General features: G+C 45.3%; 2 protein-coding genes and 1 non-coding gene across 9 annotated transcripts in view; 1 reads left to right on the top strand and 2 right to left on the bottom strand.

Annotated features, from left to right (window-relative positions):
* The window catches only part of SYCE3 (synaptonemal complex central element protein 3), a 38,761-nt gene extending 26,281 nt beyond the window's left edge, over positions 1-12,480 (bottom strand). The window contains exon 1 of one of the 2 annotated variants that reach the window (XM_053298090.1): positions 12,419-12,480. The gene's annotated coding sequence lies outside the window, so the exon portion shown is untranslated. Of the gene's footprint in view, positions 1-7,668; positions 7,694-12,418 lie in introns of those variants that run through there. The other variant, XM_053298091.1, reaches the window with a different exon arrangement.
* STYK1 (serine/threonine/tyrosine kinase 1) overlaps positions 1,417-16,883 on the top strand; it is a 63,775-nt gene continuing 48,308 nt past the window's right edge. Inside the window, exon 1 of one of the 6 annotated variants that reach the window (XM_053298074.1) lies at positions 1,417-1,568. The gene's annotated coding sequence lies outside the window, so the exon portion shown is untranslated. Of the gene's footprint in view, positions 1,569-11,317; positions 11,618-13,523; positions 13,772-14,648; positions 14,680-14,768; positions 14,869-14,952; positions 15,110-16,883 lie in introns of those variants that run through there. The other 5 variants (XM_053298076.1, XM_053298077.1, XM_053298082.1 and 2 more) reach the window with 5 other exon arrangements.
* On the bottom strand, positions 5,877-5,949 carry TRNAA-UGC (transfer RNA alanine (anticodon UGC)). The gene has a single exon. It is a non-coding gene; the product is annotated as a tRNA-Ala (tRNA).

Raw genomic sequence — 16,883 nt, 5'->3', positions numbered from 1 at the left:
TGCTACCCTGCTGATGCCCCAGTAATCTATCTGAGACAACCCCTTCACCTCTCCTTGTAAAAAGACCAGGCCGCCCCAGGAGGCTTTACAGACCGGGCTTCTTCCCCGAATCTCCTTCAGAAGAGAGTGTGTGCATTCACACACCAGCCAAACTTACCCCAAAGTCCCTTCAAAATCCTTGGACCCACTCCACACACAAATCGGGCTTTGTCTTGCAAAGTCTAGCTTATCTTGTGGTATTTCAGGGTTTTTAAAATGCTGGTTTTAAGCTGCTTTTTAAAACCAGGGAGAGGTTTAAAATAGGGAGAGGCACTGATGTAGAATCATTAGCATGATAAGAAGGATACTCTCCTTAGAAATGCAGATATAGGCTAGAAGGAAAACACAGAGGAAAACATGTGAACTTGCATCAAAACAAAACCCGAAAGCAGAGGGCTGCTTCCCTCAATGCCGCAAGTGTGATTCAAAGTGGCTTCGCTCAACATTTACCCCAGAGCTTGAAGCCATGTGCGAATAATTCCTTGGATAAAATGATGGTGGTTCTTTAAAAAAAAAAAAAAACTACCTGCAGCAGGAATGCAACTAATGCACTTCATAAATTAATCATATTTAATTCAGATTTATGAATATTTTTAACTTTATAAAGAATTATTTTTCTTCAACATACACATTTACAAAAATGAAAGCAATATAAATATAGATTGACTTTAATATTGTATTTGTTATCATTAAAATAATGTTTCAAACCTATCTACATAAAAACTATAAAATCAGCTATATAACTACCATGAAAATGGTCCAGCACACCAAGCAAACAAAAACTGAAGTTTAATTTTGTTCTTATTTATTGCATTAATATTAGTTAAGAAACAGAAGTCAGAGCATTAACACATGTATACCATGCTGCATATTTCAGACTGTGATGCTGTTCTAATCAGTTTCTTTAGTCAGTAAATGAATCCCAAGTAATGAGGGAGGCCTCCAGGTTGGCTTTTATTATTTTTCAAACAAGCATATATTATAGTTATGCTTTCAAGATTTTCTTCAGGTCATGCTTGACAATAATGTATTTTGGAGAATAATAATGTATCAGGGATTAAGTATTATTATCATTCCTAATACTGTATTACATTACCATTGAAATGCCCATCACTGACAAATGGAGGAAAAGCCTGTATATTGCAGGGAGACTTTTGAAATCTAAATATGCCCTTGGTTACTCCAGCTGCAGTCTTTCTACTCTCAGCTTTTTCTCACATGTCCTCTTCTAGTTTGGAGACAATACTGAAGCTGGAGTCAAATGTACATTATCCTCTCTAATAAAACGCTTGGTGTCCGTCCGTGGACGGACACCAAGCGTGCGTTCGTGCCTGGCCTGTTCTGGGCATGCCCAGAACAGGGCAAGGGAGGCACGAACGGCAGGACCCGGCGGCCATGTTGGGGCCGGGAGAAGGAGAAGTGGCCGCCGCCTACGCCAGGAGGAGAGTGCGGGAGAGGCGGCGGCGCAGCCGTGGCCACGGCCAGAGGTGGCGGTGGCCGCGACGGGGCAACTGGCGGCAGGAGTGCGGGTGAGGCGGCGGCGGGGCCAGAAGCGGCCGCCGCAAATAAAGGAGAGAGGCGCCGGGGGAAGAGGCGGCGGGGAAGCTGGCCGAGGTGGCGGCGGAGCCGCCGCCGAGGCCTGGCGCCGCCAGTAAAGCCAGGCGGGGGGGGAACCTTGGGGCCCGATCCCACCATTCCCGTCCCCCCGCCAAATTACTAAGGGCCAAATTGGCCCTGAAAAATGCCGCCGCCGAACCGCCCTCCCAGCTGCCCGATCCCACCATTTGTACAGGAAAGAGGAGCTCGCCAGCAGAGCTCCTCTTTCTGCAAAGGCTCTTCTCAAACTGGCGCTTTGAGCGGAAAGGGCGTCCTTTCCGCTCAAAGCGCCAGTTTGAGAAGAGCCTTTGCAGAAAGAGGAGCTCTGCTGGCGAGCTCCTCTTTCCTGTACAAATGGTGGGATCGGGCAGCTGGGAGGTTCGGCGGCGGGGGCCGAAAGCTTTACTAGCGCCCGTTTTTCAACGGGCTAAAATTCACTTGTCTTTAATAAGAGGATAGGTAAGGTAAAGTGTGCCGTCAAGTCGGTGTCGACTCCTGGCGACCACAGAGCCCTGTGGTTGTCTTTGGTAGAATACATGAGCCCCTGGAGGCGCAGTGGTAAAACTGCCGTTCTGTAAGCAGAAGGTTACAAGTTCGATCCTGACCAGGGGCTCAAGGTTGACTCAGCCTTCCATCCTTCCGAGGTCGGTAAAATGAGTACCCAGAATGTTGGGGGGCAATATGCTAAATCATTGTAAACCGCTTAGAGAGCTTCCAGCTATAGAGCGGTATATAAATGTAAGTGCTATTGCTATTGCTATTGCTAATACAGGAGGAGTTTACCATTGCCATCTCCCACACAGTATGAGATGATGCCTTTCAGCATCTTCCTATATCGCTGCTGCCCAATATAGGTGTTTCAGCAGGGATCTGAACCGGCAACCTCATGCTTGCTAGTCAAGTCATTTCCCCCCTGCGCCATGAGGATAGGTGCATGCAAATTCTAAACTCTTAATTCTGAAAAGCTGCCTCTTGAAAAACTTTTCTTCAGGTTCAGTAGCAAAACTTGTGCATGTAATGAAAAGAAAAACTAGCAAAGTAACTATTTAAGCATTAACAGACTTGTTCTTTTGTGAACTCTAAAAATTTTATTAATTAATTTTAAACAAAATCAACCTGTTTTAAGGACTAAAACTATGCATGTCTATAAACATAATGGGCTTGATTCTTTTCAAGAAACTATAAATTATTAAATATTGACTCTTATGAAGAAACAGAAGGCTATGTGGTATTATCTTCAGAATCTGGTTCTAGTATTCATGTTCTCTGTGGGAAATGTACTCTGCACATGCTCAGATATACTATTTTTGTTAGAACTGTTGATGTCCCAATGCTGAACTTGGCAGTGAAGACAGGCTGTGCCCCTAAGCCTTGGTTCTTTGTTTTCTCTGATTTTTCACTACTACTGTTCTTTTAAAATGTTTTCCTTTCTTGTAATTGCACATCCTTAGAGTTTCCCTTTCCTGCATCAATAATAATAATAATAATAATAATAATAATAATATAATGAGGAGGAGGCGGAGGTAGGTGTAGATAAAGTGTACCACTAACAGTTATTTTTATGGACAGATTTTTTCCCCCATTTTAAATGTTTTTTGGCTTGTAAATAAGACCCATGCTAATATGTCTCTGTCCAGATCAATTTTTCACATGCTGCTGGCTAAGAAATGCACTGCATGCTGCGAGAGAGTATCGTTTCCTGTTGTAAAATAGCCTCTGCCTTCCCTTTCTGCGTAGCTGAGCAAATATGTTGTTACACACCTGTATAACCTGTTCATAGGGATATGGAATGCTAATCACAGAGGCAGAGGAAATGACTTCCAACAGTGGTATAACAAGAGACTTTAAATCAGAACTGCAAAAGACTCTCTACTCTGGGGTCTTTTGTGGATCTGTTGGTCTTGCAGAGAAGACTCAACAGGGGAGACATTGACTGGCGGCATGTATGTGAGCCCTCAGGATTTCAAATACAGGAAAAACAGGATCTGTGAAAGGTAAGGACTGAAAAACCTTGACAGAGCTGTGTGATTAGTGTATGGATGGAGTACGACTCAGGAGTAAGCGGGATGGAGTGCGATTCAGGAGTAAGATTCCCTCCCCCTAATCTGTGCTCAGCTACTCTAATTAGATCATGTTCTTTGTCTTTTGCGGAGTTTACATAAATCAAAACAAGACACATAGAGAACAAATTCATAGAGAAAGTCAGGGGCGTAGCAAGGTTGGAGGGGGCCCAGAGACAAGATTTTAAAAAGGGCCCCTCGCTGATATACACACACAAACACACTTCACAATATATAGTGCACTCACACTCACATCCCCATTATAAATACGGTGAATATCCAGTTCACATTGAATCTAGTTTTTTTACTCTCTGCTCCTGCCGTTCTCCAAGAGACTCAACATAATTCATAGGGGGTGCAACATGGGCGGGCGGGGAGTCATGTGATGTGCCTCTGGGAGGCCCCTCGAGGCAGTGGGGCCCCAAGACGACTGCCTCCCCTTGCCTAATGGTAGTTACGCCCCTGGAGAGAGTCTTCTGTACCTAACTGGATTTCCAGTTAAGAGAGTCTTCTATACCTAACTGGATTTCCAACTACAATTTCCTTAGTATCCACTGGAGTGAAGTAGGAATGTTTACATTGTACATTGATTACTTGTGAATGTGATTCCAAACCGGAACATCACTTTACTAATGTCAAAATTACAGATTATACTGGTAACATGTGTCCTAATACATGGCTGCTGGTTAAAGCGAATGCAGGGGAAGGGGGCTGCACTATCTCATGCCTACCCTGCAAATGCCATCCTGGTCTCAGAGCCCAGCTAAAAGAAACACCAGTAAAAATTTGGGAGGGTGGGGAGATATGCTGGGGAGAACTGGCAGTAGGGATAAGCAAAGCAACTCCTTACTGCCTGCTGATTCTCCCCTGCAAATGCTACCCCGTTAGCATTCCAAAGGAAACATAGCATTGAAAACCCTGTAGTTCCACCCTGAAGAAAAAATCAAACTATTTCTGCCTTTCCACCACCCCTGCAAAAAATCCCTCTTTGTTTTACTGTTCTTACCCTGTGTTTTTGCCAGTTATATCTTTTATAAGTGAACAAGTTCTACGCTCCCCAGAATAAACTACTTATTTTATGCATGCCATTTATATAAATGCATCTCCTAAAGCAGTTTACATTAAAAAGGGTACGCATCAATAAGAAGCCATACAACAAGCAGCAAGATGACACAAGAGCTGATTTTTTTCACATGTTGTGCTCCCTAGGCTTTGTCTCTTATCTCCTCCCCTCAGAGCAAGATGGCTCTTGGGGGAAGGAGGGGCCAACTCAGAGATAAGCAGCAGACCTTTCACTATCTGTTGTGTATTTGTAGGAGCCAGAAAGACTGGTTTAACTGGCATCTTACCTATGATTCAAATAGAATCACATGATCCTTTGGAGGTCAGAACTGAAAAGAGCTGAATTCATAAAGGAGATACATGGGCCAAGGATGACAGATCAAAGGAACATAGGAACATAGGAAACTGCCATATACTGAGTCAGACCATTGGTCTATCTAGCTCAGTATTGTCTTCACAGACTGGCAGCAGCTTCTCCAAGGTTGCAGGCGGGAATCTCTCTCAACCCTATCTTGGAGAAGCCAGGGAGGGAACCTGGAAACTTCTCCTCTTCCCAGAGCAGCTCCATCCCCTGAGGGGAATATCTTGCAGTGCTCATACAGTGAGTCTCACATTCATATGCAACCAGGGCAGACCCTGCTTAGCTATGGGGACAAGTCATGCTCGCTGCCACAAGACCAGCTCTCCTCTCCACCAGTGGGGAAACTATTTCTTAAGAAATGCAACCAATAATCATAATCTGGGACAAATTATATTGAAGATACAAGGAAAGCCTGCAGTGAAAGGAAAAAAAGAAGTAACTGTAGTTAATTATTGTCGATATTGACAGTGACTATAACCAATCTGTGATTCAAAAAGTGAATGGCTAATGCTGTGTAATAGGTTGTATCCAAATCTTGCTTGAGTGGAAGGAAACTTACAGAAGGGGACATTCCTGCCAGTGCCGCCTCCTTCCACACGGCAGCTCCCTGCACCCCATCCTCAACCATACCTGAGGGCCCAGGTGTCAAAGCATAGAAATATAGGAGTCAGACCATTGGTCCATCTAGCTCAGTATTGTCTACACTGATTGGCAGTGGCTTTTCAGGGTTTTAGGCAGAAGTCTTTCCCAGCCCTATGTGGAGGTGCCAGGGATTGAACCTGGGACCTTCTGCACGCAAAGCAGATGCTCTGCCACTGAGCTACAGCCACCACCACCAGCCCTTTTTTCACTCTGTGGGAGGCTGGGTGCTCCTCACATGAGGAGCACATCTGAACCTGCTCAGGGAGGGGGCACATGGTGAGGCCCTGTGGGCATTCAGTGGACAAAAGCTTGTGTAGAAGGCTGACTTTCAATAGATCACAGTGAGGGAGCTACTCTCCTACATACAAAACCCTGACCCAGATCAGGTTCTGTGAAAGATTTAGCAAAAGGTTCCCCACGAACATGCAGCGTGTCACAGGCAAAAGGTGGCCCAGCCACACTCCACTGCTGGGACAGACGGCTCTCGCACCAGGCTGGACAGCTCTGGTATCCGTGGTCAACCGTGGCTCCACAGTGCTGCAGTATCGTTATGTTTAGAGGGGGATTCTGACTTAGGCGTTCATTCATAATCCCACAGGGGGCAGCTTCGTCCCATTGGCTCCTCAGCCAAGCACATACACCAAATGTCTGAACCTGAGCATACTGAGCAGGATTGCTATTGCAACATCACATCAGTAGGGTAAAGCTAACTTGTCTCACAACAGTCTAAACCAGGGATTCTCAAACTTGGGTCCTCAGGTGTTATTGGACTTCAACTCCCATAATCCCCAGCCTCAGTGGCCTTGGGTTGGGGATTATGGGAGTTGAAGTCCAATAGGGGTGTGTCCGAACCGGTCTGGAGGCCATTCGAAAGGCCTCCGAACTTCCAGACCGGTTCGGACTTAGCCGGTCCGGGTCCGGGTGGGGGGTCTTCCTTTAAGGGCAGGAGGGCTTGCTTACCCCTCCCGCCTCTTTGCCCCCTCCAGCGCCCGTATTCTATTGTATAATTGGGGCGCTGGAAACCAGCCGCCCCAGCCGCCTCCGCCACACCCCCCCCCCGCGAGCGGATTAGGGGCAAGGGAAAGCTACTGCCGCCCTCCCGCCCCCCCTCCCTCCCACCCGCCGCCCCCCCGAGTGCTCACCATGTTTGCCAAAAAAGAGAGGAGCTCGCGAACAGAGCTCCTCTCTTGCCAAAGTCTCAGGCCCAACTGGGGCCTTGGCGCGCGCGCGCGCGCGCGATAGGACTCCGGATCTAATGGAACTTTCGCCGGAGGCCTGGTCTACCTGCCGGGAAGAAGCCGGGTAGACCGGGCCTCCAGCAAAAGTTCCATTAGATCCGGAGTCCTATTGCGCGTGCGCGCGCGCCCAAGGCCCCAGTTGGGCCTGAGACTTTGGCAAGAGAGGAGCTCTGTTCGCGAGCTCCTCTCTTTTTTTGGCAAACGTGGTGAGCACTCGGGGGGGCGGCGGGTGGGAGGGAGGGTGGCGGGAGGGTGGCAGTAGCTTTCCCTTGCCCCTAATCCGCTCGCGGGGGGGGGCGGCGGAGGCGGCTGGGGCGGCTGGTTTCCAGCGCCCCAATTATACAATAGAATACGGGCGCTGGAGGGGGCAAAGAGGTGGGAGGAGTAAGCAAGCCCTCCCCGCCCTAAAAGGAAGGCCCCCCTTTGGTGCCGGTCCGGACTGCTCCGGACCATGCACATCCCTAAAGTCCAATAACACCTGAGGACCCAAGTTTGAGAATCACTGGTCTAAACCCAACTCACTTTCCCTATTAGTGGGGAAATGGTGTGGGGGGACATTGGGAGTGACTGGTTACCAGTTGACTCCAAAAGGAAAGGGAGAAGAGTCCAAGGTACATGTGAGTGGGCATTCTTCCCCCCACCCCCGCTTTTTCCCCTGCTGATGCTCTACCTATGAACGTCTTCAGGGACTTTTGCTGTCAACGAATCCATTGCCTCCTAAAGGGAAATAGGCCTGAAACAGTGGTTTTCCAGCTGCTTCCTGCCACTGATTGCATCAGCTTCCTGTTGCAGGAGGCTTTAAAAGGAACGCTGCCTTCCCTTGTGTGGTGGGCTCACTGCCAGCAGGGTTGCCACCAAAGGGGTAATACCAAAACGGGTTTCTCCTTTGGGAGCCACACAAATCAGTGGTTTTTTCCACCAGACACTGCTCATGCTAAAGGAGCATTAGTTAATGGGAAATGCATCTAAATAAAAATATAAGCTAAATGTAAGGGCTAAATATTGGCCCTACATGAGTGATAGAATACTGTTGTGTAAATGCAGCACACATCTGGACTAGATGCAGAAAAATGGAAGCAGAAAAATGGAAAAATAAGCCCCTGCATGGTCAATATTTGCACAATATAAGTGGAAAATCAGACATCACCAAGACCTGGCAATGGCTTAAGAATGGCAACTTGAAGAAAGAAACAGAGGGTTTAATACTGGCTGCACAAGAACAGGCACTAAGAACAAATGCAATAAGAGCAAAAGTCAAAAAAACCCACAACAAACAGCAAGTGCCGCCTTTGTAAAGAAGCAGATGAAACAGTGGACCTCCTAATCAGCTGTTCTAAAAAGATCGCACAGACTGACTACAAACAAAGGCATGACAAGGTAGCAGGGATGATACACTGGAACATCTGCAAAAAATACAAGCTACCTGTAGCCAAACATTGGTGGGACCATAAAATTGAAAAGGTTGAAGAAAATGAAGATGTAAAAATATGATGGGACTTCCGACTACAAACAGACAAACATCTGCCACACAATACACCAGATATCACTGTTGTCGAGAAGAAAGAAAAACATGTGAAAATAATCGACATAGCAATAGCAGGGGATAGCAGAATAGAAGAAAAAGAAATAGAAAAAATCACCAAATACAAAGATCTACAAATTGAAACTGAAAGGCTGTGGCAGAAAAAGACCCCAATCATCCCAGTGGTAATTGGCGCCCTGGGTGCAGTTCCAAAAGACCTTGAAGAGCACCTCAACACCATAGGGGCCACAGAAATCACCATCAGCCAATTACAAAAAGCAGCTTTACTGGGAACAGCCTATATGCTGCAACAATATCTATAACAACTGACAACAAAATTCTGGCATCCCAGGTCCTTGGGAAGGACTCGATGTCTGGATAAAACAAACCAGTCAATAACACCTGTCTGACTGTGTAAACAAGAAATAATAATAAACCTAAGATTAGCAGGAACTGAATTGAGATCCGGCTGATCATCTAGCAGTGGGTGACAACTGTTAATCAGTAATGAATTAAAGTGAGCTGGAGTGGCCACATTCTAAATTGATGCCTATGCTATCGCTGAATCATCTAATTAATCCAGTCCCTTCAGAAGTATATTTGCTGTAATGTTTACTTGAACAGTTGTAACTGTGTTAAGCATAGAACTCTACGCCACTACTTTGCATGCTATCTGTATGGGTGAATTTAGACATTTCAGTTATTTAGAAATGAGAAATTCTTGCCATTCTTCTATGAGCAACATAAGTGTGAGCAAGAGAGCTACAAGCTCTCAAGGAGAGCTGGTCTTGTGGTAGCAAGCATGACTTGTCCCCTTAACTAAGCAGGGTCTTCCCTGGTTGCATATGCATGGGAGACTTGATGTGTGAGCACTGGAAGATATTCCCCTTAGGGGATGGGGCCACTCTGGGAAGAGCAGAAGGTTCCAAGTTCCCTCCCTGGCTTCTCCAAGACGGGACAAGATTTGTTTATTTTTAATAGGACAAGATTTTTTTTTAATTGAACCAACAAACTACCAAAGCATACAGTATGTTGCCAAAGTACAATTATATACAAAGTGGTTGTTTGTACGTCATATATATACAAAGATTTACACACAAGGATTTGGAAACCCACAAGGTTATGAAGTGTATGCAGGTAGTACTGTAACTCGGGAATGGGGGATTACAAGGCACATCAGGTAATTGGGGGGGTGGTGTTACGTCCAACGTCCATTTCAGGGCTGAGAGAGATTCCTGCCTGGAACCTTGGCGAAGCCGCTGCCAGTCTGTGAAGACAATACTGAGCTAGACAGACCAGTGGTCTGACTCAGTATGTGGCAACTTCCTATGTTCCTAAGCCATATTTTTTCCTAATTAAAATTTCAGTAGCTGAAACTCTTTTCACTATATGGGAGTACATCTATACATGTTAATTGTAGAAGAATTACAAATTCGACTGCGAGAAAGACTTGTTTATCTTTGTATGATGCAGAAGTATTTTAGGCACCTGGCAAATATAATTATTACATCTGTCATTAAATTGTTTTTAGATGACTCCTTTTGAAGTGACAAGTTTCAAAAGAATGTTTACTCCTATAGTTTAATCTCCATGTTATGCGGTTATGTTTATTAATAAATACATCTTATACATTATTGAAACTGAACATAAAAACTTGTCCTAAATGTACCATGTCTGAAACTGCAGCTCCAATCCAATTAAGATAGGATGGAGAGACAGAGTTACAGATATAACAGTTCTTCTTATATCAGGAACAATTCAATTAAGAAAAAGCCTTTTGATTTAACATGATGTATTAAGGTCTTTCCATGTTCAGTCAAAATGCTAGGAAATTGTGGCTGTTAACAGCCATGCCTTTAATAACAAATCTAAATTATTTTTAAATTCATAAAAAATAAACCAGTGGACCTATCTACTTCAGACTGCATATGATTAGTCTGCCACTGTGAATTAAAACCATAAGAACTTTGATAACCTTCTGCCAAGCTATTCACAACTTATATTTTGAAGCAGATTGGTCCTTGTCATCACTTTGGCAATTGCCAGTCATACACATTAGATGCTGCCAATTAGAATCTATCTAACCATTGATAGCACCACTCCAGGAAATCAGGAAGGTCTGGTCACACAGATCTGAGTATGCCTTTAGTGTGTGCCATTTGAATGAGATTATTTCACTGGTATGTATATATATTTATATTTTGTACATTCTCTGATGAATCCTCTTATCTTAATCATTTGCCTGGTTAATTGTCCATTTGTTCCAGATATTTTCATATGTATGCTCCGTAAGTTTTTAATTAGTATTCTTCAAATTGTCCATGAATTCTCAGGGTCACCAACTGACTGGAAAAATGTTCTACCTTGCTCTTAATTCTCCCAATTAAAATTGCTCCCTAGAAATTATTATTTGCCTTGTGGGGTAGAATGTACAGGTATATAAAATGTACAGGTAATTTTGTCTATATGGCAGATAGGCAGAGAGACTCAAACAGCACAGTCAAGGAGGGAGCAATTTTGCTGAAATAAGTGATCCCGTAATAGTAACTGTAGTTGAGAGACAAGATGGGGAGTACAAGAAACCCTTCCCCACCTCAGCCCCCACCATAGTAAGATAGCATCTCATCTTAAACACACACACACACACACACACACACACTATGGCAGTGGCCATGGATTTGGATAGCTTTAAAATAGGATTAGCAAAAAGTATAGGGGATAGGTCCATCAGTGGTTAGTAGTAGCCTTGAGAGCGAAAAGCTTTAGAAGTGTTTTGCCTCTGAATCTGGTGGGGAGTGGATAAGCAAGGGAAAGCTGTTGTCTTCATACCTCATTGTAAATGCCTGTTCGTAGCTATAAAGAGGATTAATAGACTAAATCAGGGCTACTCAGCTTTGGCCCTCCTGCAGAAGTTGGCCTACAATTCCCATCATCCCTGACTATTGGCTACTGTGGCTAGGGATGCTGGGAAAAAGTTGGTGGACACCAATTGAGTAGCCCTGGACTAGAGGGACCTTCTGATTTGACAGATTTATTGGTAATACACCTTGGTTTAAAACAACTGTAGGAAATTTTCGGGAAGAACAGGCAAATGCAGGTATTACTTCCGCAGTCAATAGATAGCTTTGCATGTTGTATTTGTTGGGTCTCATATTTATAGATGTATGTGTCTGTGTATGTCAGACCAAGCACACAATTGCACCTCTTTCACTATGGAATTGCCCTTTGCTGTATGTAAATGCTTGTGCTTGTCTACACTTAGGGTGTGGGTTTGTTTGCTTGACTGCTTGCTTATATGATGAATTCAAAGCTTTGGAATGATACTTCATTGACTTCTCTTATTTGACCTTGTCTGGCTATTTATTCACATCAGAGCCACTCCCTAGAAGTAGAAGCAGGCCGGTCTGCTTTTGCATTCAGATGTTGTCATTTCTGTCCATAATTCTGAAGATATGCACAGTTCCATTGCAAGATTAAGCATTTTATTAAGCATGCTTCTAAAAGGGAAACGATTATGTTATCAGCACACCTGCTTGAAGTGACCTCTTGCAGAGGTTTTAAAAAATGTAGAATACAGCAGGGTTTCAAGTAAAGGAAGCTCTGATAGTGATCCTTGGGATGTGAACAAGGGTGTTATTGCATATACACCAGAATGTCCCTATTTTAAAGTTTGGAAGTTTGGAAAGTATGGAAATGCAATCAAAACTAGGGATGTGCAGAACTGGTCCAGCGGTCCACAGCCCAACGGTTTGGTCCGGGGGTTCGGGGGTTTGTGATCGAACCAACCCCCTCCCCTCCGGTTCCGTCCGGACCGGAACCGGACCGCCGGGTCTGGTCCGGCAGGTCCGTGAACTTTTTTTTTTGTTTTTTAAATTTTTAAAATCCAAAAAGTAACTACCTGTAGCCCCTTCAGGCGGGCTTGCTATAGCCGCAGGGGGGTCCACGCTGGTTCCCTCTCCCCCCACCGGCCTCCCTTATTACCACTGCGGCCCGGTAAACATAGTCTTTTTGGCCCATTCGGGCCTCCGTAAAAGCGAGCGGCCGCCATTTTGGCCGCCGCCGCACATGTGCAAATGCCCTCTGCAAGGCCTGGCATGGCCTACAGCCTCGCAGAGGGCATTTGTGCATGCGCAGCGGCAGCCAAATTACATATTGGTTACAATTGCAATTATAACCAAAAAAACCCTATTATTTATAAATAAGTCCAACAATCTTTTTCACAAAATGCCACTGATAGAGCTTGTAAAAGACTTTTATTTTCACTGGCTCACATGCTGTACAGCCATAGGAGGAACCTAACTAATGGCATGTGAGGCCTGCTGCACAGCTGCAGTAGACGGGATGGGGAAACGATTTTAGCTCCCCTCCCTACAGAAGCGCTTTTTACATTCAGGAAGATGGTCATGAGGGTCTCACAGCCTTCGCGGACATCCTCCCAGGTGCAAACAATGGGGGGCTTTGGTGAGGAGGGGAGAGAAGTGACAATTCCGCTCCTCATGCACAACAGCTGTGCGGCAAGCCTCATTTATTTATGTATTTATTTGAGACATTTAATACACTGCCCACTCCGAAGACTCCAGGCGGTGCACAACAAGATGCAAACAGGCAACATTAAAAATCACATTCTAAATTAAAAACTAAAATAACTACCAAAGAACAGAAAAACAAACTACAGGGCAAAAGCCTGTAAAAAGCCTCATGCACTGTTAGATTCTTGGGAGGACACAGAGCTCTTGCCCCATCCTCCTAAGCCTGTGCAACCTGTGAGTTGCTGGAGGGGTGTAGCTATAAGTGAGTGGATGGGTTCAAAGAAACCGGGGAGGGGGCAGCTCCACTCCTCCCTATTTTCTTCATTATCTCCCTCACTCCAAGGGGCTGCCAGGCAGAGGGGCAAACACCCTCTCCACTAGCTACGCCTCTGAGTCATCTCTTTGGGGGAGTTGAGAACCAAGGGAAAGTAGGGAATCTCCTGTGACTGCTGCCTCCTGAGTTTGTGCCTTGCTCCTCCACTCGACAGATGGCGTTTTAGTCAAGGCTCTGCTTTGAGGTGCAAGCCAAAGGGCTTCCCCTCCTGGCCCACTCCTTTCGTATCTACAGTGATTCTCCATTGAGTCCATCTATTCAAATCTATTTACATCTAGCCTAGCTACTCTGTCTGCTTCATTTCTTCTGTTTTGATGGAAGGAAAGTATAGAAGCTACTGAAGAATTCATTCAGATTTATATAGGGGCTTCACATCTTGTATCCTCCTGTAAGTTAAACATGGGAAAGAAGTGAGTTAGCTGTCCAGAAGGAGGAACTGAGGGTAGCTCTCGTATGGATAAACAAAAAAGAATTGTGGACTTTATGTGCTCTCTCTCTCTCTCTCTCTCTCTCTTTTTTTTTTTAAGTCCCCAAAATCTAGTGTACTCTGTCCCTGTTAATATAGTTGATGTGCTGGCCACAATCTCCTCTAGTTCTGTTAGAGAACCCATATTGACTGAAAACATTGGAGAGAACGAAGATAAATCCTAATAAACAAGTTAAAGGATGGTTTAAAGGTCTCTGAGACATTTGAAAGATTATGCTTATTTGGGAAGGAGAAGAACTAGAAAGATTACGGCGATTTGGAAGGGAGAAGGGACTGGTTGTACTGCAGGAGGTGCCCAAAGTCTGGGACAGGAGGAGGAAACTGCAGAGAAGTGGTGCAGTGTAGTGGCCTCACTTGGGGCCATGGGGGCAGTTTCCAGTGCCTACAAGCCTTCCTTGTTGGCCCCGTCAGGCAGGCAGCAACCAGTTTGCAGAGGGTGACACTCTCTTCCTCACTCCAGCAGATGCCACATTCCCAACAGTATAAACCTTGAGAACTCAATGAGGAGCAAACATACTCTTAGGGAAGACAAACGTGTTTTCCCCCAGCTGCTGGCAAGGCAAGGGATACCCTATCTGCATGCAAAATGCAGTTTCTGCAGAAGTTGGGGTGGTAAGGGGATGAAAGCAGCAGGGGCAGGCCTGGGGTGGATGGCCCTTTGAAAACAATCTAGTTTGCAAAGACTATGTCAATCAGGATGTGTGGGTGAGTTGAGGGAGCAAGTCCTTGCATCTTTGGTATGCAGAGCATATAAACTGAATGGAGGGCAAAGTCAGATTGTTGCTATGGCAATGGAGCAGTAACCATTGGTAGATCAAGCCCTCTGCCTTTCTTAGCACATTTATGTAGTGTGTTACAGGGGGAGTGGCAAAGGTAGGGGAGGTGTGTACACCCCATGCCCCAGCAGCCCCAGGGGCCTAAACTTCGGAGTGGGGTGGGGGCCTCAATCTCCCTCCAGGATTTCCCAGAAGGGGCAATGCCCCTCTCCCAGCTGCCAGGTAGCATCAGCAAGCTCTCCTGCTGTCATTCATCAGTCAGTCCTGTGTTGAGTCTTGTCGTTGTAGCAACTCAAAAAGTTCTTAGGAGAGACGCTGCTTGTTTTTGCAAAGATAAGAGAGGAGGACTTTCAGCAGGGGGTAATACTGCTTGTGAAGAAAGTCTTCTTTCTTTGATTGAGATTCAGACCATCACCCCATTATGGAAAGATTTTTAACAAAGAAGCAGGAAATACGTGCAGAGGTTTGTGCTGCTAATACCATGGGAGCTTTTACACACATGGCTGTTAGTTCGAATCTCCTTCGGAATGGAGGGCGCAAGTCCACAGATCAGCTGGATTTACTCCGAAGTCTCTGCGGTATCAGGGACTTATTCAGACATGACTCTGTCCCCCCCCACCCCCATATTCTGGCTGTGCATTCTGGCTTAGCCTTAATAATGTCCGACGTTTAAAAAATCCTCTATTTTCAGCTGCTTTTGGGGTAGGGTGGATTTGAGTCTTCTGGACCGAGTCTCCTGACCCTTATCTGTGATGTGTGGAGGGGCCATTGATGATAATTTGGTTTTTCCCCAAACTTGTTTCCAAAGTTTGCTGGGTAGATTTCCAGAACAGCAAGTGTCAGGAAGGAGAGTTTGACAGCTCATTCTGGTCCGCTCTTTGAGTGATTTGCAACTGCGAGTTCCGGGTGGAGGGGTGGGGGAGGGGTTGTGGCAGATTGGAGAAATTCTGTGGAGGGAGGGAGTCCAGGAGGGGAGGGGGAGGAAGAAATTCCTGAGTTAATGCAAGCACATGCAAAATGTGGGTCTTACTATGCTTTCAAGTTTGCCTTTGTCTTATTGAAGCCTGGTCACCATAGGAGCCTAGGCTTTACATATGCAGACGTTGTTGGAAGCTTAACAATGGAGACTACAGGTTCTGATGTAACCTGAGCCCTTTGTGTCTGAGCTGATTCCATGGCTGCATTTTTCTTCATCTCAGAGAGAAAGCAATGATTTCTGCTTTAAACTTCCATGGCCTCTTAAATGGTTGGGGGACATGAGGTGATGAAGGCAGTCACAAAGGCAAGTTCATTATATGGGTCAGATCTGGGTCAGATTCGGCAGGTTCAGGTTAAGTGTTCTGTTTAGAATAGTCAATTTCACGGAAGGTCACCAACTTTCAAACTTTTTTTTTTTAAGGTAATACCCAAGGAAGGCATCTTTCGCCTCCTCTGGGATGTGATTGCGGGGGGTGGGGGGGTTGGACCTGGAGCAAACTGTGGGAATGCACACAAAGAAAGATGCGGAGAGGAGCTGAGGAAATGCTGAGAAAATGTGAATGGTCCATTTAAATCTGCGAATTAAACAGCTCCGAATCTGCTGCAAAGCAGATCTGCCCTTCTGATCCCACAGCATGAAGCCACGTCTGGATAACTCCCTGGTGAAAGTTCCATTGTCAGCTTCACTGGACTTAATGGAGAAAACCTATCCTCAAAGATCAGTGTTCCTCATGTGAAAAGAAAGCCACTTGGCCACCAGTACAAGGACACTTGGAAGAGAACCTATGAGTGACTCTCTTATTATGAAATGGGCAAAGCATATTGCAGCATCTGTTGCACAGCCAATGAAATGAATGCTTTTCCAAAAAGTTCAAGAGACAGTGGTGCATACGAATCTTTTGTTAAGAAAGGCTTCTCCGACTGGAAGAAAGCACTAGAAAGATTTCAGAGCCCTCAAAATGCAAACATCCACTGTGCAGCAGTTCAGGCTATTGCTGCTGAAAAAGGTGGGGGTAAGTGTGCATGTCACTTGCTCGAAAGGGAAACAGAAGCAAATTCAAGAAGAGTAGCGCTGCTGAAAATTATATCCTCTGCAAGGTACCTTGCCTTTCAGGGTCTGGAAGTTAATGGTAATGTTGAAGAAGGGTCAAACCTTAGTCAGCTCTTGCTGCTTCGTGCTGATGATGTCCCCCAGCTGAGATCATGGTTGAATTGTACAAATTACACATGGATTTCACCTTCTATTGTGAAGGAGATGC

This window comes from Hemicordylus capensis, chromosome 2 (genome assembly GCF_027244095.1).
Source record: "Hemicordylus capensis ecotype Gifberg chromosome 2, rHemCap1.1.pri, whole genome shotgun sequence".
Taxonomy (NCBI): domain Eukaryota; kingdom Metazoa; phylum Chordata; class Lepidosauria; order Squamata; family Cordylidae; genus Hemicordylus; species Hemicordylus capensis.
This window is presented reverse-complemented; position numbering and strand designations above follow the sequence as displayed.